Here is a 20,969-nt window from a genome sequence, read left to right as displayed (position 1 = left end):
GATTCAACAGGGTGAGTCTGAACAAGTCCTCAAAACAACTCTATTTCCCTTGGCAAGGGTGGATTCCCGCACTTTACTGTCAAAGCTTTGTTTGTTTCGTAAAGCACTCTTTTGAATGTGCTCAATGGCTAACTGGTAGCTTTCTGCAAGACTCTCTCAGCTCTCCAGATCTAATTTCTGTTCACGTAGACAATCGGAAAGAGACATCTGCAGCAGGGGGCATGGCCCAGCTACATCAGTTTGACAGAAATCTGCTGGTATTGCAGAGGCTCCAATAGCCAAACATTGTACTCGTGCAGACGATGGTACTGCTGCCTCCTCCTCCTCAAGAGTTGAGGAATACTCATGTCTCTTGCATACTGCCTTTACTGCCTCGGTTGGAAAATCTGGCTCTTTGTTGCGGCGCAAGAGCTGTGCAGTAAAGCCTTCAATGGCATTTTCCTCATCATTAGAACTCTGATCAGATATATCACAGGCATGCAGATACGGACGTCTCAACAGCCCATCTGCATCTTGGTTGTCCTTCCCAGCACTATACTCAATGTCAAAATCAAAACTGGAAAGTACGGCCAACCAGCAATGCCCTACTGCGTCCAACTTTGCAGATGTTAAAACGTATGTGAGTGGATTATTGTCTGTCATCACTGTACATTTTACTCCATAGATACAGCGGAAAACGTTCTGGGTGACAGCCCACTTCACAGACAGGAAGTCAAGCTTGTGTGCAGGGTACCTTTGCTCGGACTTGGAGAGACCCCTACTGGCACAGGCAATGACTCTTAACTTGCTCTCCTGTTCTTGATATAGGGCTGCACCGAGAACATGGGCGCTTGCATCGGTGTGCACAATATAATGTTCTTTGGATCTGCAAACCCAAGAACAGGAGCTGTTGTGAGCTTGAGAATCAATGTCTTAAAAGTATCTTCAGCGGTTGGGGTCCATTTTTCGTGAAAAAGGCTTTTTGAGATCCGCACTGGTAGAAACCTTGTGGTTTCTGCCAGACAGACTGGATTTTCTCTTCAGTGGGAGGCAACCAGCACTTAAGTGATTAAGGGGTATTGCAAGCTTGGAATAGTCTTTTATAAACCTCCTGTAATATCCAGTGAACCCAAGGAAAGACTTAAGCTACTTGATGTTATCTGGTCTTGGCCAGGTAGTGAGGGCAGCTGGATCTGTTTTGAGCCCTTCTGATGATACAACATGGCTGAGATATTGGACAGATGTCCTGAAGAACTGACATTTCTCTGGCGACAGCTTTAAAGTAAATTCTTTCATCCTATGGAGGACCTTCAGCGATCATTCCTCATGGTTCTCAAGTGTAGCTGAGAAAGGAGTGACATCATCAAGAAAAACCGAGACCTGACTCAAATTCCTGCTGCCTATACACTTTTCCATAACATAAGAGGAAAGTAGAACACCTCCTTATGCTGTTTTTAATAGAGAACTCTTCGGCATTTATTTTAACACAACACCTAACAGTCTTACCTTCTCTTATCAGTAACTCGAATGATTTGCAGAATCTTGACAGTACTTTTGGGACGAAAGCTCAATATAACCCTGCCTCACCCAGTTTCTATACTGGTCCATTTATGTCTGTTGTCACAGTTGCATGTTTTAGTAGACTTTCAGTTTTGATGTTTTTCATCTGCATGTGGTGCACAGCTGCTGGGGTGTCCTTTGCTAAATCTTTAGTGCCTCCAAACTTCAGATTCAACAGATTACTTCCTTTTATTTTGACATTGAGGAAAAGTTGCCTACACAGAATTTCTTATTTTGAAATAGCTCAACAGGCACTGCTGGGATTTGAACCCAGGATCTCCTGTTTACAAGACAGGTGCTTTGACCGGCTAAGCTACAGTGCCTCCTTCAGGGAAGGGAAAAACCAAGTAACCTCTGCAGACACAGTTTTGAATCGGTTTGTCACATTTTTCCCCACCAGCTGTTGGACAGTAGCCAGAGGCACACAGCTCAAGGCGCTGTGGCTTAGCTGGCCAAAGCGCCTGTCTCGTAAACAGGAGATCCTGGGTTCAAATCCCAGCAGTGCCTTACCTCCCTACCAATGCCATTACATTTCATTAATGAGTGCTGATGGCGGGAAGCATTGGGCGTTATGCTTTCTCTCCTTCGTTTCCAAGAAGAGGACACAATGAAGATTTAGACATGTCCAAGACATCAATATTGGGTGAACAACCCTCAGAAGCTCCACTAGCGGTTTAATGCCTGGGACCCTCCAGCATTTGTTCTAGAACTGAAGAAGCTTCTCGGATCGGGTGCAAAGAAGTTTTTAAAGCTCTCAAGAGTACTGTGAGGTGGATAACTGAGGACATACAAAGACTTTGAAAGATTTCCCAAGTCCAAGATTAAGAATGCAATTAACACTGTGAAGAAGATGGTTTCAAATGGTAACAGGAAGACACTGCTGGGATTTGAACCCAGGATCTCCTGTTTACTAGACAGGCGCTTTGACCAGCTGAGCCACAGCGCCTCCTGCTGACAGGCAAACCGGTAATACCTGGTATTACCTGGTACTGCAGAAGGAGACGAGTTCAACTTTTTTTTTACTTTTGTGCACTATAAATGTAAGATACGGTCAAATAGTCCAACAAGTAACTTCCTGTTCCTCACTTCGTCAATGACCTCAGTGGAAACATCATAAGGTGAAGGAGAAGCTTTTGAGACTGATTCAACAGGGTGAGTCTGAACACTGTGAAGAAGATGGTTTCAAATAGTAACAGGAAGGCACTGCTGGGATTTGAACCCAGGATCTCCTGTTTACTAGACAGGCACTTTGACCAGCTAAGCCACAGCGCCTCCTGCTGTCAGGCAATCCGGTAATACCTGGTATTACCTGGTACTGCAGAAGGAGACGAGTTCACTTTTTTAACTTTTGTGCACTATCAATGTAGGATATGGTCAAATAGTCCAACAAGTAACTTCCTGTCCCTCACTTCTTCAATGACCTCGGTGGAAACATCATAAGGTGAAGGAGAAGCTTTTGAGACTGATTCAACAGGGTGAGTCTGAACAAGTCCTCAAAACAACTCTATTTCCCTTGGCAAGGGTGGATTCCCGCACTTTACTGTCAAAGCTTTGTTTGTTTCGTAAAGCACTCTTTTGAATGTGCTCAATGGCTAACTGGTAGCTTTCTGCAAGACTCTCTCAGCTCTCCAGATCTAATTTCTGTTCACGTAGACAATCGGAAAGAGACATCTGCAGCAGGGGGCATGGCCCAGCTACATCAGTTTGACAGAAATCTGCTGGTATTGCAGAGGCTCCAATAGCCAAACATTGTACTCGTGCAGACGATGGTACTGCTGCCTCCTCCTCAAGAGTTGATGAATACTCATGTCTCTTGCATACTGCCTTTACTGCCTCGGTTGGAAAATCTGGCTCTTTGTTGCGGCGCAAGAGCTGTGCAGTAAAGCCTTCAATGGCATTTTCCTCATCATTAGAACTCTGATCAGATATATCACAGGCATGCAGATACGGACGTCTCAACAGCCCATCTGCATCTTGGTTGTCCTTCCCAGCACTATACTCAATGTCAAAATCAAAACTGGAAAGTACGGCCAACCAGCAATGCCCTACTGCGTCCAACTTTGCAGATGTTAAAACGTATGTGAGTGGATTATTGTCTGTCATCACTGTACATTTTACTCCATAGATACAGCGGAAAACGTTCTGGGTGACAGCCCACTTCACAGACAGGAAGTCAAGCTTGTGTGCAGGGTACCTTTGCTCGGACTTGGAGAGACCCCTACTGGCACAGGCAATGACTCTTAACTTGCTCTCCTGTTCTTGATATAGGGCTGCACCGAGAACATGGGCGCTTGCATCGGTGTGCACAATATAATGTTCTTTGGATCTGCAAACCCAAGAACAGGAGCTGTTGTGAGCTTGAGAATCAATGTCTTAAAAGTATCTTCAGCGGTTGGGGTCCATTTTTCGTGAAAAAGGCTTTTTGAGATCCGCACTGGTAGAAACCTTGTGGTTTCTGCCAGACAGACTGGATTTTCTCTTCAGTGGGAGGCAACCAGCACTTAAGTGATTAAGGGGTATTGCAAGCTTGGAATAGTCTTTTATAAACCTCCTGTAATATCCAGTGAACCCAAGGAAAGACTTAAGCTACTTGATGTTATCTGGTCTTGGCCAGGTAGTGAGGGCAGCTGGATCTGTTTTGAGCCCTTCTGATGATACAACATGGCTGAGATATTGGACAGATGTCCTGAAGAACTGACATTTCTCTGGCGACAGCTTTAAAGTAAATTCTTTCATCCTATGGAGGACCTTCAGCGATCATTCCTCATGGTTCTCAAGTGTAGCTGAGAAAGGAGTGACATCATCAAGAAAAACCGAGACCTGACTCAAATTCCTGCTGCCTATACACTTTTCCATAACATAAGAGGAAAGTAGAACACCTCCTTATGCTGTTTTTAATAGAGAACTCTTCGGCATTTATTTTAACACAACACCTAACAGTCTTACCTTCTCTTATCAGTAACTCGAATGATTTGCAGAATCTTGACAGTACTTTTGGGACGAAAGCTCAATATAACCCTGCCTCACCCAGTTTCTATACTGGTCCATTTATGTCTGTTGTCACAGTTGCATGTTTTAGTAGACTTTCAGTTTTGATGTTTTTCATCTGCATGTGGTGCACAGCTGCTGGGGTGTCCTTTGCTAAATCTTTAGTGCCTCCAAACTTCAGATTCAACAGATTACTTCCTTTTATTTTGACATTGAGGAAAAGTTGCCTACACAGAATTTCTTATTTTGAAATAGCTCAACAGGCACTGCTGGGATTTGAACCCAGGATCTCCTGTTTACAAGACAGGTGCTTTGACCGGCTAAGCTACAGTGCCTCCTTCAGGGAAGGGAAAAACCAAGTAACCTCTGCAGACACAGTTTTGAATCGGTTTGTCACATTTTTCCCCACCAGCTGTTGGACAGTAGCCAGAGGCACACAGCTCAAGGCGCTGTGGCTTAGCTGGCCAAAGCGCCTGTCTCGTAAACAGGAGATCCTGGGTTCAAATCCCAGCAGTGCCTTACCTCCCTACCAATGCCATTACATTTCATTAATGAGTGCTGATGGCGGGAAGCATTGGGCGTTATGCTTTCTCTCCTTCGTTTCCAAGAAGAGGACACAATGAAGATTTAGACATGCCCAAGACATCAATATTGGGTGAACAACCCTCAGAAGCTCCACTAGCGGTTTAATGCCTGGGACCCTCCAGCATTTGTTCTAGAACTGAAGAAGCTTCTCGGATCGGGTGCAAAGAAGTTTTTAAAGCTCTCAAGAGTACCGTGAGGTGGATAACTGAGGACATACAAAGACTTTGAAAGATTTCCCAACTCCAAGATTAAGAATGCAATTAACACTGTGAAGAAGATGGTTTCAAATGGTAACAGGAAGACACTGCTGGGATTTGAACCCAGGATCTCCTGTTTACTAGACAGGCGCTTTGACCAGCTGAGCCACAGCGCCTCCTGCTGACAGGCAAACCGGTAATACCTGGTATTACCTGGTACTGCAGAAGGAGACGAGTTCAACTTTTTTTTTACTTTTGTGCACTATAAATGTAAGATATGGTCAAATAGTCCAACAAGTAACTTCCTGTTCCTCACTTCGTCAATGACCTCAGTGGAAACATCATAAGGTGAAGGAGAAGCTTTTGAGACTGATTCAACAGGGTGAGTCTGAACACTGTGAAGAAGATGGTTTCAAATAGTAAGAGGAAGGCACTGCTGGGATTTGAACCCAGGATCTCCTGTTTACTAGACAGGCACTTTGACCAGCTAAGCCACAGCGCCTCCTGCTGTCAGGCAATCCGGTAATACCTGGTATTACCTGGTACTGCAGAAGGAGACGAGTTCACTTTTTTAACTTTTGTGCACTATCAATGTAGGATATGGTCAAATAGTCCAACAAGTAACTTCCTGTCCCTCACTTCTTCAATGACCTCGGTGGAAACATCATAAGGTGAAGGAGAAGCTTTTGAGACTGATTCAACAGGGTGAGTCTGAACAAGTCCTCAAAACAACTCTATTTCCCTTGGCAAGGGTGGATTCCCGCACTTTACTGTCAAAGCTTTGTTTGTTTCGTAAAGCACTCTTTTGAATGTGCTCAATGGCTAACTGGTAGCTTTCTGCAAGACTCTCTCAGCTCTCCAGATCTAATTTCTGTTCACGTAGACAATCGGAAAGAGACATCTGCAGCAGGGGGCATGGCCCAGCTACATCAGTTTGACAGAAATCTGCTGGTATTGCAGAGGCTCCAATAGCCAAACATTGTACTCGTGCAGACGATGGTACTGCTGCCTCCTCCTCCTCAAGAGTTGAGGAATACTCATGTCTCTTGCATACTGCCTTTACTGCCTCGGTTGGAAAATCTGGCTCTTTGTTGCGGCGCAAGAGCTGTGCAGTAAAGCCTTCAATGGCATTTTCCTCATCATTAGAACTCTGATCAGATATATCACAGGCATGCAGATACGGACGTCTCAACAGCCCATCTGCATCTTGGTTGTCCTTCCCAGCACTATACTCAATGTCAAAATCAAAACTGGAAAGTACGGCCAACCAGCAATGCCCTACTGCGTCCAACTTTGCAGATGTTAAAACGTATGTGAGTGGATTATTGTCTGTCATCACTGTACATTTTACTCCATAGATACAGCGGAAAACGTTCTGGGTGACAGCCCACTTCACAGACAGGAAGTCAAGCTTGTGTGCAGGGTACCTTTGCTCGGACTTGGAGAGACCCCTACTGGCACAGGCAATGACTCTTAACTTGCTCTCCTGTTCTTGATATAGGGCTGCACCGAGAACATGGGCGCTTGCATCGGTGTGCACAATATAATGTTCTTTGGATCTGCAAACCCAAGAACAGGAGCTGTTGTGAGCTTGAGAATCAATGTCTTAAAAGTATCTTCAGCGGTTGGGGTCCATTTTTCGTGAAAAAGGCTTTTTGAGATCCGCACTGGTAGAAACCTTGTGGTTTCTGCCAGACAGACTGGATTTTCTCTTCAGTGGGAGGCAACCAGCACTTAAGTGATTAAGGGGTATTGCAAGCTTGGAATAGTCTTTTATAAACCTCCTGTAATATCCAGTGAACCCAAGGAAAGACTTAAGCTACTTGATGTTATCTGGTCTTGGCCAGGTAGTGAGGGCAGCTGGATCTGTTTTGAGCCCTTCTGATGATACAACATGGCTGAGATATTGGACAGATGTCCTGAAGAACTGACATTTCTCTGGCGACAGCTTTAAAGTAAATTCTTTCATCCTATGGAGGACCTTCAGCGATCATTCCTCATGGTTCTCAAGTGTAGCTGAGAAAGGAGTGACATCATCAAGAAAAACCGAGACCTGACTCAAATTCCTGCTGCCTATACACTTTTCCATAACATAAGAGGAAAGTAGAACACCTCCTTATGCTGTTTTTAATAGAGAACTCTTCGGCATTTATTTTAACACAACACCTAACAGTCTTACCTTCTCTTATCAGTAACTCGAATGATTTGCAGAATCTTGACAGTACTTTTGGGACGAAAGCTCAATATAACCCTGCCTCACCCAGTTTCTATACTGGTCCATTTATGTCTGTTGTCACAGTTGCGCAGTTTCATGTTTTAGTAGACTTTCAGTTTTGATGATTTTCATCTGCATGTGGTGCACAGCTGCTGGGGTGTCCTTTGCTAAATCTTTAGTGCCTCCAAACTTCAGATTCAACAGATTACTTCCTTTTATTTTGACATTGAGGAAAAGTTGCCTACACAGAATTTCTTATTTTGAAATAGCTCAACAGGCACTGCTGGGATTTGAACCCAGGATCTCCTGTTTACAAGACAGGTGCTTTGACCGGCTAAGCTACAGTGCCTCCTTCAGGGAAGGGAAAAACCAAGTAACCTCTGCAGACACAGTTTTGAATCGGTTTGTCACATTTTTCCCCACCAGCTGCTGGACAGTAGCCAGAGGCACACAGCTCAAGGCGCTGGGGCTTAGCTGGCCAAAGCGCCTGTCTCGTAAACAGGAGATCCTGGGTTCAAATCCCAGCAGTGCCTTACCTCCCTACCAATGCCATTACATTTCATTAATGAGTGCTGATGGCGGGAAGCATTGGGCGTTATGCTTTCTCTCCTTCGTTTCCAAGAAGAGGACACAATGAAGATTTAGACATGCCCAAGACATCAATATTGGGTGAACAACCCTCAGAAGCTCCACTAGCGGTTTAATGCCTGGGACCCTCCAGCATTTGTTCTAGAACTGAAGAAGCTTCTCGGATCGGGTGCAAAGAAGTTTTTAAAGCTCTCAAGAGTACCGTGAGGTGGATAACTGAGGACATACAAAGACTTTGAAAGATTTCCCAACTCCAAGATTAAGAATGCAATTAACACTGTGAAGAAGATGGTTTCAAATGGTAACAGGAAGGCACTGCTGGGATTTGAACCCAGGATCTCCTGTTTACTAGACAGGCGCTTTGACCAGCTGAGCCACAGCGCCTCCTGCTGACAGGCAAACCGGTAATACCTGGTATTACCTGGTATTACCTGGTACTGCAGAAGGAGACGAGTTCAACTTTTTTTTTACTTTTGTGCACTATAAATGTAAGATATGGTCAAATAGTCCAACAAGTAACTTCCTGTTCCTCACTTCGTCAATGACCTCAGTGGAAACATCATAAGGTGAAGGAGAAGCTTTTGAGACTGATTCAACAGGGTGAGTCTGAACACTGTGAAGAAGATGGTTTCAAATAGTAACAGGAAGGCACTGCTGGGATTTGAACCCAGGATCTCCTGTTTACTAGACAGGCACTTTGACCAGCTAAGCCACAGCGCCTCCTGCTGTCAGGCAATCCGGTAATACCTGGTATTACCTGGTACTGCAGAAGGAGACGAGTTCACTTTTTTAACTTTTGTGCACTATCAATGTAGGATATGGTCAAATAGTCCAACAAGTAACTTCCTGTTCCTCACTTCTTCAATGACCTCGGTGGAAACATCATAAGGTGAAGGAGAAGCTTTTGAGACTGATTCAACAGGGTGAGTCTGAACAAGTCCTCAAAACAACTCTATTTCCCTTGGCAAGGGTGGATTCCCGCACTTTACTGTCAAAGCTTTGTTTGTTTCGTAAAGCACTCTTTTGAATGTGCTCAATGGCTAACTGGTAGCTTTCTGCAAGACTCTCTCAGCTCTCCAGATCTAATTTCTGTTCACGTAGACAATCGGAAAGAGACATCTGCAGCAGGGGGCATGGCCCAGCTACATCAGTTTGACAGAAATCTGCTGGTATTGCAGAGGCTCCAATAGCCAAACATTGTACTCGTGCAGACGATGGTACTGCTGCCTCCTCCTCCTCAAGAGTTGATGAATACTCATGTCTCTTGCATACTGCCTTTACTGCCTCGGTTGGAAAATCTGGCTCTTTGTTGCGGCGCAAGAGCTGTGCAGTAAAGCCTTCAATGGCATTTTCCTCATCATTAGAACTCTGATCAGATATATCACAGGCATGCAGATACGGACGTCTCAACAGCCCATCTGCATCTTGGTTGTCCTTCCCAGCACTATACTCAATGTCAAAATCAAAACTGGAAAGTACGGCCAACCAGCAATGCCCTACTGCGTCCAACTTTGCAGATGTTAAAACGTATGTGAGTGGATTATTGTCTGTCATCACTGTACATTTTACTCCATAGATACAGCGGAAAACGTTCTGGGTGACAGCCCACTTCACAGACAGGAAGTCAAGCTTGTGTGCAGGGTACCTTTGCTCGGACTTGGAGAGACCCCTACTGGCACAGGCAATGACTCTTAACTTGCTCTCCTGTTCTTGATATAGGGCTGCACCGAGAACATGGGCGCTTGCATCGGTGTGCACAATATAATGTTCTTTGGATCTGCAAACCCAAGAACAGGAGCTGTTGTGAGCTTGAGAATCAATGTCTTAAAAGTATCTTCAGCGGTTGGGGTCCATTTTTCGTGAAAAAGGCTTTTTGAGATCCGCACTGGTAGAAACCTTGTGGTTTCTGCCAGACAGACTGGATTTTCTCTTCAGTGGGAGGCAACCAGCACTTAAGTGATTAAGGGGTATTGCAAGCTTGGAATAGTCTTTTATAAACCTCCTGTAATATCCAGTGAACCCAAGGAAAGACTTAAGCTACTTGATGTTATCTGGTCTTGGCCAGGTAGTGAGGGCAGCTGGATCTGTTTTGAGCCCTTCTGATGATACAACATGGCTGAGATATTGGACAGATGTCCTGAAGAACTGACATTTCTCTGGCGACAGCTTTAAAGTAAATTCTTTCATCCTATGGAGGACCTTCAGCGATCATTCCTCATGGTTCTCAAGTGTAGCTGAGAAAGGAGTGACATCATCAAGAAAAACCGAGACCTGACTCAAATTCCTGCTGCCTATACACTTTTCCATAACATAAGAGGAAAGTAGAACACCTCCTTATGCTGTTTTTAATAGAGAACTCTTCGGCATTTATTTTAACACAACACCTAACAGTCTTACCTTCTCTTATCAGTAACTCGAATGATTTGCAGAATCTTGACAGTACTTTTGGGACGAAAGCTCAATATAACCCTGCCTCACCCAGTTTCTATACTGGTCCATTTATGTCTGTTGTCACAGTTGCATGTTTTAGTAGACTTTCAGTTTTGATGTTTTTCATCTGCATGTGGTGCACAGCTGCTGGGGTGTCCTTTGCTAAATCTTTAGTGCCTCCAAACTTCAGATTCAACAGATTACTTCCTTTTATTTTGACATTGAGGAAAAGTTGCCTACACAGAATTTCTTATTTTGAAATAGCTCAACAGGCACTGCTGGGATTTGAACCCAGGATCTCCTGTTTACAAGACAGGTGCTTTGACCGGCTAAGCTACAGTGCCTCCTTCAGGGAAGGGAAAAACCAAGTAACCTCTGCAGACACAGTTTTGAATCGGTTTGGCACATTTTTCCCCACCAGCTGTTGGACAGTAGCCAGAGGCACACAGCTCAAGGCGCTGTGGCTTAGCTGGCCAAAGCGCCTGTCTCGTAAACAGGAGATCCTGGGTTCAAATCCCAGCAGTGCCTTACCTCCCTACCAATGCCATTACATTTCATTAATGAGTGCTGATGGCGGGAAGCATTGGGCGTTATGCTTTCTCTCCTTCGTTTCCAAGAAGAGGACACAATGAAGATTTAGACATGCCCAAGACATCAATATTGGGTGAACAACCCTCAGAAGCTCCACTAGCGGTTTAATGCCTGGGACCCTCCAGCATTTGTTCTAGAACTGAAGAAGCTTCTCGGATCGGGTGCAAAGAAGTTTTTAAAGCTCTCAAGAGTACCGTGAGGTGGATAACTGAGGACATACAAAGACTTTGAAAGATTTCCCAACTCCAAGATTAAGAATGCAATTAACACTGTGAAGAAGATGGTTTCAAATGGTAACAGGAAGGCACTGCTGGGATTTGAACCCAGGATCTCATGTTTACTAGACAGGCGCTTTGACCAGCTGAGCCACAGCGCCTCCTGCTGACAGGCAAACCGGTAATACCTGGTATTACCTGGTACTGCAGAAGGAGACGAGTTCAACTTTTTTTTTACTTTTGTGCACTATAAATGTAAGATATGGTCAAATAGTCCAACAAGTAACTTCCTGTTCCTCACTTCGTCAATGACCTCAGTGGAAACATCATAAGGTGAAGGAGAAGCTTTTGAGACTGATTCAACAGGGTGAGTCTGAACACTGTGAAGAAGATGGTTTCAAATAGTAACAGGAAGGCACTGCTGGGATTTGAACCCAGGATCTCCTGTTTACTAGACAGGCACTTTGACCAGCTAAGCCACAGCGCCTCCTGCTGTCAGGCAATCCGGTAATACCTGGTATTACCTGGTACTGCAGAAGGAGACGAGTTCACTTTTTTAACTTTTGTGCACTATCAATGTAGGATATGGTCAAATAGTCCAACAAGTAACTTCCTGTCCCTCACTTCTTCAATGACCTCGGTGGAAACATCATAAGGTGAAGGAGAAGCTTTTGAGACTGATTCAACAGGGTGAGTCTGAACAAGTCCTCAAAACAACTCTATTTCCCTTGGCAAGGGTGGATTCCCGCACTTTACTGTCAAAGCTTTGTTTGTTTCGTAAAGCACTCTTTTGAATGTGCTCAATGGCTAACTGGTAGCTTTCTGCAAGACTCTCTCAGCTCTCCAGATCTAATTTCTGTTCACGTAGACAATCGGAAAGAGACATCTGCAGCAGGGGGCATGGCCCAGCTACATCAGTTTGACAGAAATCTGCTGGTATTGCAGAGGCTCCAATAGCCAAACATTGTACTCGTGCAGACGATGGTACTGCTGCCTCCTCCTCCTCAAGAGTTGAGGAATACTCATGTCTCTTGCATACTGCCTTTACTGCCTCGGTTGGAAAATCTGGCTCTTTGTTGCGGCGCAAGAGCTGTGCAGTAAAGCCTTCAATGGCATTTTCCTCATCATTAGAACTCTGATCAGATATATCACAGGCATGCAGATACGGACGTCTCAACAGCCCATCTGCATCTTGGTTGTCCTTCCCAGCACTATACTCAATGTCAAAATCAAAACTGGAAAGTACGGCCAACCAGCAATGCCCTACTGCGTCCAACTTTGCAGATGTTAAAACGTATGTGAGTGGATTATTGTCTGTCATCACTGTACATTTTACTCCATAGATACAGCGGAAAACGTTCTGGGTGACAGCCCACTTCACAGACAGGAAGTCAAGCTTGTGTGCAGGGTACCTTTGCTCGGACTTGGAGAGACCCCTACTGGCACAGGCAATGACTCTTAACTTGCTCTCCTGTTCTTGATATAGGGCTGCACCGAGAACATGGGCGCTTGCATCGGTGTGCACAATATAATGTTCTTTGGATCTGCAAACCCAAGAACAGGAGCTGTTGTGAGCTTGAGAATCAATGTCTTAAAAGTATCTTCAGCGGTTGGGGTCCATTTTTCGTGAAAAAGGCTTTTTGAGATCCGCACTGGTAGAAACCTTGTGGTTTCTGCCAGACAGACTGGATTTTCTCTTCAGTGGGAGGCAACCAGCACTTAAGTGATTAAGGGGTATTGCAAGCTTGGAATAGTCTTTTATAAACCTCCTGTAATATCCAGTGAACCCAAGGAAAGACTTAAGCTACTTGATGTTATCTGGTCTTGGCCAGGTAGTGAGGGCAGCTGGATCTGTTTTGAGCCCTTCTGATGATACAACATGGCTGAGATATTGGACAGATGTCCTGAAGAACTGACATTTCTCTGGCGACAGCTTTAAAGTAAATTCTTTCATCCTATGGAGGACCTTCAGCGATCATTCCTCATGGTTCTCAAGTGTAGCTGAGAAAGGAGTGACATCATCAAGAAAAACCGAGACCTGACTCAAATTCCTGCTGCCTATACACTTTTCCATAACATAAGAGGAAAGTAGAACACCTCCTTATGCTGTTTTTAATAGAGAACTCTTCGGCATTTATTTTAACACAACACCTAACAGTCTTACCTTCTCTTATCAGTAACTCGAATGATTTGCAGAATCTTGACAGTACTTTTGGGACGAAAGCTCAATATAACCCTGCCTCACCCAGTTTCTATACTGGTCCATTTATGTCTGTTGTCACAGTTGCATGTTTTAGTAGACTTTCAGTTTTGATGTTTTTCATCTGCATGTGGTGCACAGCTGCTGGGGTGTCCTTTGCTAAATCTTTAGTGCCTCCAAACTTCAGATTCAACAGATTACTTCCTTTTATTTTGACATTGAGGAAAAGTTGCCTACACAGAATTTCTTATTTTGAAATAGCTCAACAGGCACTGCTGGGATTTGAACCCAGGATCTCCTGTTTACAAGACAGGTGCTTTGACCGGCTAAGCTACAGTGCCTCCTTCAGGGAAGGGAAAAACCAAGTAACCTCTGCAGACACAGTTTTGAATCGGTTTGGCACATTTTTCCCCACCAGCTGTTGGACAGTAGCCAGAGGCACACAGCTCAAGGCGCTGTGGCTTAGCTGGCCAAAGCGCCTGTCTCGTAAACAGGAGATCCTGGGTTCAAATCCCAGCAGTGCCTTACCTCCCTACCAATGCCATTACATTTCATTAATGAGTGCTGATGGCGGGAAGCATTGGGCGTTATGCTTTCTCTCCTTCGTTTCCAAGAAGAGGACACAATGAAGATTTAGACATGCCCAAGACATCAATATTGGGTGAACAACCCTCAGAAGCTCCACTAGCGGTTTAATGCCTGGGACCCTCCAGCATTTGTTCTAGAACTGAAGAAGCTTCTCGGATCGGGTGCAAAGAAGTTTTTAAAGCTCTCAAGAGTACCGTGAGGTGGATAACTGAGGACATACAAAGACTTTGAAAGATTTCCCAACTCCAAGATTAAGAATGCAATTAACACTGTGAAGAAGATGGTTTCAAATGGTAACAGGAAGGCACTGCTGGGATTTGAACCCAGGATCTCCTGTTTACTAGACAGGCGCTTTGACCAGCTGAGCCACAGCGCCTCCTGCTGACAGGCAAACCGGTAATACCTGGTATTACCTGGTACTGCAGAAGGAGACGAGTTCAACTTTTTTTTACTTTTGTGCACTATAAATGTAAGATACGGTCAAATAGTCCAACAAGTAACTTCCTGTTCCTCACTTCGTCAATGACCTCAGTGGAAACATAAGGTGAAGGAGAAGCTTTTGAGACTGATTCAACAGGGTGAGTCTGAACACTGTGAAGAAGATGGTTTCAAATAGTAACAGGAAGGCACTGCTGGGATTTGAACCCAGGATCTCCTGTTTACTAGACAGGCACTTTGACCAGCTAAGCCACAGCGCCTCCTGCTGTCAGGCAATCCGGTAATACCTGGTATTACCTGGTACTGCAGAAGGAGACGAGTTCACTTTTTTAACTTTTGTGCACTATCAATGTAGGATATGGTCAAATAGTCCAACAAGTAACTTCCTGTCCCTCACTTCTTCAATGACCTCGGTGGAAACATCATAAGGTGAAGGAGAAGCTTTTGAGACTGATTCAACAGGGTGAGTCTGAACAAGTCCTCAAAACAACTCTATTTCCCTTGGCAAGGGTGGATTCCCGCACTTTACTGTCAAAGCTTTGTTTGTTTCGTAAAGCACTCTTTTGAATGTGCTCAATGGCTAACTGGTAGCTTTCTGCAAGACTCTCTCAGCTCTCCAGATCTAATTTCTGTTCACGTAGACAATCGGAAAGAGACATCTGCAGCAGGGGGCATGGCCCAGCTACATCAGTTTGACAGAAATCTGCTGGTATTGCAGAGGCTCCAATAGCCAAACATTGTACTCGTGCAGACGATGGTACTGCTGCCTCCTCCTCCTCAAGAGTTGAGGAATACTCATGTCTCTTGCATACTGCCTTTACTGCCTCGGTTGGAAAATCTGGCTCTTTGTTGCGGCGCAAGAGCTGTGCAGTAAAGCCTTCAATGGCATTTTCCTCATCATTAGAACTCTGATCAGATATATCACAGGCATGCAGATACGGACGTCTCAACAGCCCATCTGCATCTTGGTTGTCCTTCCCAGCACTATACTCAATGTCAAAATCAAAACTGGAAAGTACGGCCAACCAGCAATGCCCTACTGCGTCCAACTTTGCAGATGTTAAAACGTATGTGAGTGGATTATTGTCTGTCATCACTGTACATTTTACTCCATAGATACAGCGGAAAACGTTCTGGGTGACAGCCCACTTCACAGACAGGAAGTCAAGCTTGTGTGCAGGGTACCTTTGCTCGGACTTGGAGAGACCCCTACTGGCACAGGCAATGACTCTTAACTTGCTCTCCTGTTCTTGATATAGGGCTGCACCGAGAACATGGGCGCTTGCATCGGTGTGCACAATATAATGTTCTTTGGATCTGCAAACCCAAGAACAGGAGCTGTTGTGAGCTTGAGAATCAATGTCTTAAAAGTATCTTCAGCGGTTGGGGTCCATTTTTCGTGAAAAAGGCTTTTTGAGATCCGCACTGGTAGAAACCTTGTGGTTTCTGCCAGACAGACTGGATTTTCTCTTCAGTGGGAGGCAACCAGCACTTAAGTGATTAAGGGGTATTGCAAGCTTGGAATAGTCTTTTATAAACCTCCTGTAATATCCAGTGAACCCAAGGAAAGACTTAAGCTACTTGATGTTATCTGGTCTTGGCCAGGTAGTGAGGGCAGCTGGATCTGTTTTGAGCCCTTCTGATGATACAACATGGCTGAGATATTGGACAGATGTCCTGAAGAACTGACATTTCTCTGGCGACAGCTTTAAAGTAAATTCTTTCATCCTATGGAGGACCTTCAGCGATCATTCCTCATGGTTCTCAAGTGTAGCTGAGAAAGGAGTGACATCATCAAGAAAAACCGAGACCTGACTCAAATTCCTGCTGCCTATACACTTTTCCATAACATAAGAGGAAAGTAGAACACCTCCTTATGCTGTTTTTAATAGAGAACTCTTCGGCATTTATTTTAACACAACACCTAACAGTCTTACCTTCTCTTATCAGTAACTCGAATGATTTGCAGAATCTTGACAGTACTTTTGGGACGAAAGCTCAATATAACCCTGCCTCACCCAGTTTCTATACTGGTCCATTTATGTCTGTTGTCACAGTTGCATGTTTTAGTAGACTTTCAGTTTTGATGTTTTTCATCTGCATGTGGTGCACAGCTGCTGGGGTGTCCTTTGCTAAATCTTTAGTGCCTCCAAACTTCAGATTCAACAGATTACTTCCTTTTATTTTGACATTGAGGAAAAGTTGCCTACACAGAATTTCTTATTTTGAAATAGCTCAACAGGCACTGCTGGGATTTGAACCCAGGATCTCCTGTTTACAAGACAGGTGCTTTGACCGGCTAAGCTACAGTGCCTCCTTCAGGGAAGGGAAAAACCAAGTAACCTCTGCAGACACAGTTTTGAATCGGTTTGGCACATTTTTCCCCACCAGCTGTTGGACAGTAGCCAGAGGCACACAGCTCAAGGCGCTGTGGCTTAGCTGGCCAAAGCGCCTGTCTCGTAAACAGGAGATCCTGGGTTCAAATCCCAGCAGTGCCTTACCTCCCTACCAATGCCATTACATTTCATTAATGAGTGCTGATGGCGGGAAGCATTGGGCGTTATGCTTTCTCTCCTTCGTTTCCAAGAAGAGGACACAATGAAGATTTAGACATGCCCAAGACATCAATATTGGGTGAACAACCCTCAGAAGCTCCACTAGCGGTTTAATGCCTGGGACCCTCCAGCATTTGTTCTAGAACTGAAGAAGCTTCTCGGATCGGGTGCAAAGAAGTTTTTAAAGCTCTCAAGAGTACCGTGAGGTGGATAACTGAGGACATACAAAGACTTTGAAAGATTTCCCAACTCCAAGATTAAGAATGCAATTAACACTGTGAAGAAGATGGTTTCAAATGGTAACAGGAAGGCACTGCTGGGATTTGAACCCAGGATCTCCTGTTTACTAGACAGGCGCTTTGACCAGCTGAGCCACAGCGCCTCCTGCTGACAGGCAAACCGGTAATACCTGGTATTACCTGGTACTGCAGAAGGAGACGAGTTCAACTTTTTTTTACTTTTGTGCACTATAAATGTAAGATACGGTCAAATAGTCCAACAAGTAACTTCCTGTTCCTCACTTCGTCAATGACCTCAGTGGAAACATAAGGTGAAGGAGAAGCTTTTGAGACTGATTCAACAGGGTGAGTCTGAACACTGTGAAGAAGATGGTTTCAAATAGTAACAGGAAGGCACTGCTGGGATTTGAACCCAGGATCTCCTGTTTACTAGACAGGCACTTTGACCAGCTAAGCCACAGCGCCTCCTGCTGTCAGGCAATCCGGTAATACCTGGTATTACCTGGTACTGCAGAAGGAGACGAGTTCACTTTTTTAACTTTTGTGCACTATCAATGTAGGATATGGTCAAATAGTCCAACAAGTAACTTCCTGTCCCTCACTTCTTCAATGACCTCGGTGGAAACATCATAAGGTGAAGGAGAAGCTTTTGAGACTGATTCAACAGGGTGAGTCTGAACAAGTCCTCAAAACAACTCTATTTCCCTTGGCAAGGGTGGATTCCCGCACTTTACTGTCAAAGCTTTGTTTGTTTCGTAAAGCACTCTTTTGAATGTGCTCAATGGCTAACTGGTAGCTTTCTGCAAGACTCTCTCAGCTCTCCAGATCTAATTTCTGTTCACGTAGACAATCGGAAAGAGACATCTGCAGCAGGGGGCATGGCCCAGCTACATCAGTTTGACAGAAATCTGCTGGTATTGCAGAGGCTCCAATAGCCAAACATTGTACTCGTGCAGACGATGGTACTGCTGCCTCCTCCTCCTCAAGAGTTGAGGAATACTCATGTCTCTTGCATACTGCCTTTACTGCCTCGGTTGGAAAATCTGGCTCTTTGTTGCGGCGCAAGAGCTGTGCAGTAAAGCCTTCAATGGCATTTTCCTCATCATTAGAACTCTGATCAGATATATCACAGGCATGCAGATACGGACGTCTCAACAGCCCATCTGCATCTTGGTTGTCCTTCCCAGCACTATACTCAATGTCAAAATCAAAACTGGAAAGTACGGCCAACCAGCAATGCCCTACTGCGTCCAACTTTGCAGATGTTAAAACGTATGTGAGTGGATTATTGTCTGTCATCACTGTACATTTTACTCCATAGATACAGCGGAAAACGTTCTGGGTGACAGCCCACTTCACAGACAGGAAGTCAAGCTTGTGTGCAGGGTACCTTTGCTCGGACTTGGAGAGACCCCTACTGGCACAGGCAATGACTCTTAACTTGCTCTCCTGTTCTTGATATAGGGCTGCACCGAGAACATGGGCGCTTGCATCGGTGTGCACAATATAATGTTCTTTGGATCTGCAAACCCAAGAACAGGAGCTGTTGTGAGCTTGAGAATCAATGTCTTAAAAGTATCTTCAGCGGTTGGGGTCCATTTTTCGTGAAAAAGGCTTTTTGAGATCCGCACTGGTAGAAACCTTGTGGTTTCTGCCAGACAGACTGGATTTTCTCTTCAGTGGGAGGCAACCAGCACTTAAGTGATTAAGGGGTATTGCAAGCTTGGAATAGTCTTTTATAAACCTCCTGTAATATCCAGTGAACCCAAGGAAAGACTTAAGCTACTTGATGTTATCTGGTCTTGGCCAGGTAGTGAGGGCAGCTGGATCTGTTTTGAGCCCTTCTGATGATACAACATGGCTGAGATATTGGACAGATGTCCTGAAGAACTGACATTTCTCTGGCGACAGCTTTAAAGTAAATTCTTTCATCCTATGGAGGACCTTCAGCGATCATTCCTCATGGTTCTCAAGTGTAGCTGAGAAAGGAGTGACATCATCAAGAAAAACCGAGACCTGACTCAAATTCCTGCTGCCTATACACTTTTCCATAACATAAGAGGAAAGTAGAACACCTCCTTATGCTGTTTTTAATAGAGAACTCTTCGGCATTTATTTTAACACAACACCTAACAGTCTTACCTTCTCTTATCAGTAACTCGAATGATTTGCAGAATCTTGACAGTACTTTTGGGACGAAAGCTCAATATAACCCTGCCTCACCCAGTTTCTATACTGGTCCATTTATGTCTGTTGTCACAGTTGCGCAGTTTCATGTTTTAGTAGACTTTCAGTTTTGATGTTTTTCATCTGCATGTGGTGCACAGCTGCTGGGGTGTCCTTTGCTAAATCTTTAGTGCCTCCAAACTTCAGATTCAACAGATTACTTCCTTTTATTTTGACATTGAGGAAAAGTTGCCTACACAGAATTTCTTATTTTGAAATAGCTCAACAGGCACTGCTGGGATTTGAACCCAGGATCTCCTGTTTACAAGACAGGTGCTTTGACCGGCTAAGCTACAGTGCCTCCTTCAGGGAAGGGAAAAACCAAGTAACCTCTGCAGACACAGTTTTGAATCGGTTTGTCACATTTTTCCCCACCAGCTGTTGGACAGTAGCCAGAGGCACACAGCTCAAGGCGCTGTGGCTTAGCTGGCCAAAGCGCCTGTCTCGTAAACAGGAGATCCTGGGTTCAAATCCCAGCAGTGCCTTACCTCCCTACCAATGCCATTACATTTCATTAATGAGTGCTGATGGCGGGAAGCATTGGGCGTTATGCTTTCTCTCCTTCGTTTCCAAGAAGAGGACACAATGAAGATTTAGACATGCCCAAGACATCAATATTGGGTGAACAACCCTCAGAAGCTCCACTAGCGGTTTAATGCCTGGGACCCTCCAGCATTTGTTCTAGAACTGAAGAAGCTTCTCGGATCGGGTGCAAAGAAGTTTTTAAAGCTCTCAAGAGTACCGTGAGGTGGATAACTGAGGACATACAAAGACTTTGAAAGATTTCCCAACTCCAAGATTAAGAATGCAATTAACACTGTGAAGAAGATGGTTTCAAATGGTAACAGGAAGGCACTGCTGGGATTTGAACCCAGGATCTCCTGTTTACTAGACAGGCGCTTTGACCAGCTGAGCCACAGCGCCTCCTGCTGACAGGCAAACCGGTAATACCTGGTACTGCAGAAGGAGACGAGTTCAACTTTTTTTTTACTTTTGTGCACTATAAATGTAAGATATGGTCAAATAGTCCAACAAGTAACTTCCTGTTCCTCACTTCGTCAATGACCTCAGTGGAAACATCATAAGGTGAAGGAGAAGCTTTTGAGACTGATTCAACAGGGTGAGTCTGAACACTGTGAAGAAGATGGTTTCAAATAGTAACAGGAAGGCACTGCTGGGATTTGAACCCAGGATCTCCTGTTTACTAGACAGGCACTTTGACCAGCTAAGCCACAGCGCCTCCTGCTGTCAGGCAATCCGGTAATACCTGGTATTACCTGGTACTGCAGAAGGAGACGAGTTCACTTTTTTAACTTTTGTGCACTATCAATGTAGGATATGGTCAAATAGTCCAACAAGTAACTTCCTGTCCCTC

At 44.6% G+C, this 20,969-nt stretch overlaps 28 non-coding genes across 28 annotated transcripts; 7 read left to right on the top strand and 21 right to left on the bottom strand.

Annotated features, from left to right (window-relative positions):
• Positions 1–1,788: 1,788 nt before the first annotated feature.
• On the bottom strand, positions 1,789–1,862 carry trnat-ugu (transfer RNA threonine (anticodon UGU)). Its single transcript has one exon. It is a non-coding gene; the product is annotated as a tRNA-Thr (tRNA).
• A 110-nt stretch (positions 1,863–1,972) lies between these two features.
• trnat-cgu (transfer RNA threonine (anticodon CGU)) lies at positions 1,973–2,046 on the top strand. Its single transcript has one exon. It is a non-coding gene; the product is annotated as a tRNA-Thr (tRNA).
• A 365-nt stretch (positions 2,047–2,411) lies between these two features.
• On the bottom strand, positions 2,412–2,485 carry trnat-agu (transfer RNA threonine (anticodon AGU)). The gene has a single exon. It is a non-coding gene; the product is annotated as a tRNA-Thr (tRNA).
• Positions 2,486–2,737: 252 nt separating this feature from the next.
• On the bottom strand, positions 2,738–2,811 carry trnat-agu (transfer RNA threonine (anticodon AGU)). The gene has a single exon. It is a non-coding gene; the product is annotated as a tRNA-Thr (tRNA).
• A 1,977-nt stretch (positions 2,812–4,788) lies between these two features.
• Positions 4,789–4,862, bottom strand: trnat-ugu (transfer RNA threonine (anticodon UGU)). Its single transcript has one exon. It is a non-coding gene; the product is annotated as a tRNA-Thr (tRNA).
• A 110-nt stretch (positions 4,863–4,972) lies between these two features.
• Positions 4,973–5,046, top strand: trnat-cgu (transfer RNA threonine (anticodon CGU)). Its single transcript has one exon. It is a non-coding gene; the product is annotated as a tRNA-Thr (tRNA).
• Positions 5,047–5,411: 365 nt separating this feature from the next.
• Positions 5,412–5,485, bottom strand: trnat-agu (transfer RNA threonine (anticodon AGU)). The gene has a single exon. It is a non-coding gene; the product is annotated as a tRNA-Thr (tRNA).
• A 252-nt stretch (positions 5,486–5,737) lies between these two features.
• trnat-agu (transfer RNA threonine (anticodon AGU)) lies at positions 5,738–5,811 on the bottom strand. Its single transcript has one exon. It is a non-coding gene; the product is annotated as a tRNA-Thr (tRNA).
• Positions 5,812–7,799: 1,988 nt separating this feature from the next.
• trnat-ugu (transfer RNA threonine (anticodon UGU)) lies at positions 7,800–7,873 on the bottom strand. Its single transcript has one exon. It is a non-coding gene; the product is annotated as a tRNA-Thr (tRNA).
• A 110-nt stretch (positions 7,874–7,983) lies between these two features.
• Positions 7,984–8,057, top strand: trnat-cgu (transfer RNA threonine (anticodon CGU)). The gene has a single exon. It is a non-coding gene; the product is annotated as a tRNA-Thr (tRNA).
• A 365-nt stretch (positions 8,058–8,422) lies between these two features.
• trnat-agu (transfer RNA threonine (anticodon AGU)) lies at positions 8,423–8,496 on the bottom strand. Its single transcript has one exon. It is a non-coding gene; the product is annotated as a tRNA-Thr (tRNA).
• Positions 8,497–8,758: 262 nt separating this feature from the next.
• Positions 8,759–8,832, bottom strand: trnat-agu (transfer RNA threonine (anticodon AGU)). The gene has a single exon. It is a non-coding gene; the product is annotated as a tRNA-Thr (tRNA).
• A 1,980-nt stretch (positions 8,833–10,812) lies between these two features.
• Positions 10,813–10,886, bottom strand: trnat-ugu (transfer RNA threonine (anticodon UGU)). Its single transcript has one exon. It is a non-coding gene; the product is annotated as a tRNA-Thr (tRNA).
• Positions 10,887–10,996: 110 nt separating this feature from the next.
• Positions 10,997–11,070, top strand: trnat-cgu (transfer RNA threonine (anticodon CGU)). The gene has a single exon. It is a non-coding gene; the product is annotated as a tRNA-Thr (tRNA).
• Positions 11,071–11,435: 365 nt separating this feature from the next.
• trnat-agu (transfer RNA threonine (anticodon AGU)) lies at positions 11,436–11,509 on the bottom strand. Its single transcript has one exon. It is a non-coding gene; the product is annotated as a tRNA-Thr (tRNA).
• A 252-nt stretch (positions 11,510–11,761) lies between these two features.
• On the bottom strand, positions 11,762–11,835 carry trnat-agu (transfer RNA threonine (anticodon AGU)). The gene has a single exon. It is a non-coding gene; the product is annotated as a tRNA-Thr (tRNA).
• Positions 11,836–13,815: 1,980 nt separating this feature from the next.
• Positions 13,816–13,889, bottom strand: trnat-ugu (transfer RNA threonine (anticodon UGU)). Its single transcript has one exon. It is a non-coding gene; the product is annotated as a tRNA-Thr (tRNA).
• Positions 13,890–13,999: 110 nt separating this feature from the next.
• Positions 14,000–14,073, top strand: trnat-cgu (transfer RNA threonine (anticodon CGU)). The gene has a single exon. It is a non-coding gene; the product is annotated as a tRNA-Thr (tRNA).
• Positions 14,074–14,438: 365 nt separating this feature from the next.
• trnat-agu (transfer RNA threonine (anticodon AGU)) lies at positions 14,439–14,512 on the bottom strand. The gene has a single exon. It is a non-coding gene; the product is annotated as a tRNA-Thr (tRNA).
• A 248-nt stretch (positions 14,513–14,760) lies between these two features.
• On the bottom strand, positions 14,761–14,834 carry trnat-agu (transfer RNA threonine (anticodon AGU)). Its single transcript has one exon. It is a non-coding gene; the product is annotated as a tRNA-Thr (tRNA).
• Positions 14,835–16,814: 1,980 nt separating this feature from the next.
• On the bottom strand, positions 16,815–16,888 carry trnat-ugu (transfer RNA threonine (anticodon UGU)). The gene has a single exon. It is a non-coding gene; the product is annotated as a tRNA-Thr (tRNA).
• A 110-nt stretch (positions 16,889–16,998) lies between these two features.
• On the top strand, positions 16,999–17,072 carry trnat-cgu (transfer RNA threonine (anticodon CGU)). The gene has a single exon. It is a non-coding gene; the product is annotated as a tRNA-Thr (tRNA).
• Positions 17,073–17,437: 365 nt separating this feature from the next.
• trnat-agu (transfer RNA threonine (anticodon AGU)) lies at positions 17,438–17,511 on the bottom strand. The gene has a single exon. It is a non-coding gene; the product is annotated as a tRNA-Thr (tRNA).
• A 248-nt stretch (positions 17,512–17,759) lies between these two features.
• trnat-agu (transfer RNA threonine (anticodon AGU)) lies at positions 17,760–17,833 on the bottom strand. Its single transcript has one exon. It is a non-coding gene; the product is annotated as a tRNA-Thr (tRNA).
• Positions 17,834–19,821: 1,988 nt separating this feature from the next.
• On the bottom strand, positions 19,822–19,895 carry trnat-ugu (transfer RNA threonine (anticodon UGU)). The gene has a single exon. It is a non-coding gene; the product is annotated as a tRNA-Thr (tRNA).
• Positions 19,896–20,005: 110 nt separating this feature from the next.
• Positions 20,006–20,079, top strand: trnat-cgu (transfer RNA threonine (anticodon CGU)). The gene has a single exon. It is a non-coding gene; the product is annotated as a tRNA-Thr (tRNA).
• A 365-nt stretch (positions 20,080–20,444) lies between these two features.
• trnat-agu (transfer RNA threonine (anticodon AGU)) lies at positions 20,445–20,518 on the bottom strand. The gene has a single exon. It is a non-coding gene; the product is annotated as a tRNA-Thr (tRNA).
• A 242-nt stretch (positions 20,519–20,760) lies between these two features.
• On the bottom strand, positions 20,761–20,834 carry trnat-agu (transfer RNA threonine (anticodon AGU)). The gene has a single exon. It is a non-coding gene; the product is annotated as a tRNA-Thr (tRNA).
• Between the last annotated feature and the right edge of the window lie 135 nt (positions 20,835–20,969).

Source organism: Astatotilapia calliptera, chromosome 13 (genome assembly GCF_964374335.1).
Source record: "Astatotilapia calliptera chromosome 13, fAstCal68.1, whole genome shotgun sequence".
NCBI lineage: Eukaryota > Metazoa > Chordata > Actinopteri > Cichliformes > Cichlidae > Astatotilapia > Astatotilapia calliptera.
Note: the sequence above shows the minus strand (reverse complement) of the source record. Positions and strands in the feature narration are given on the sequence as shown.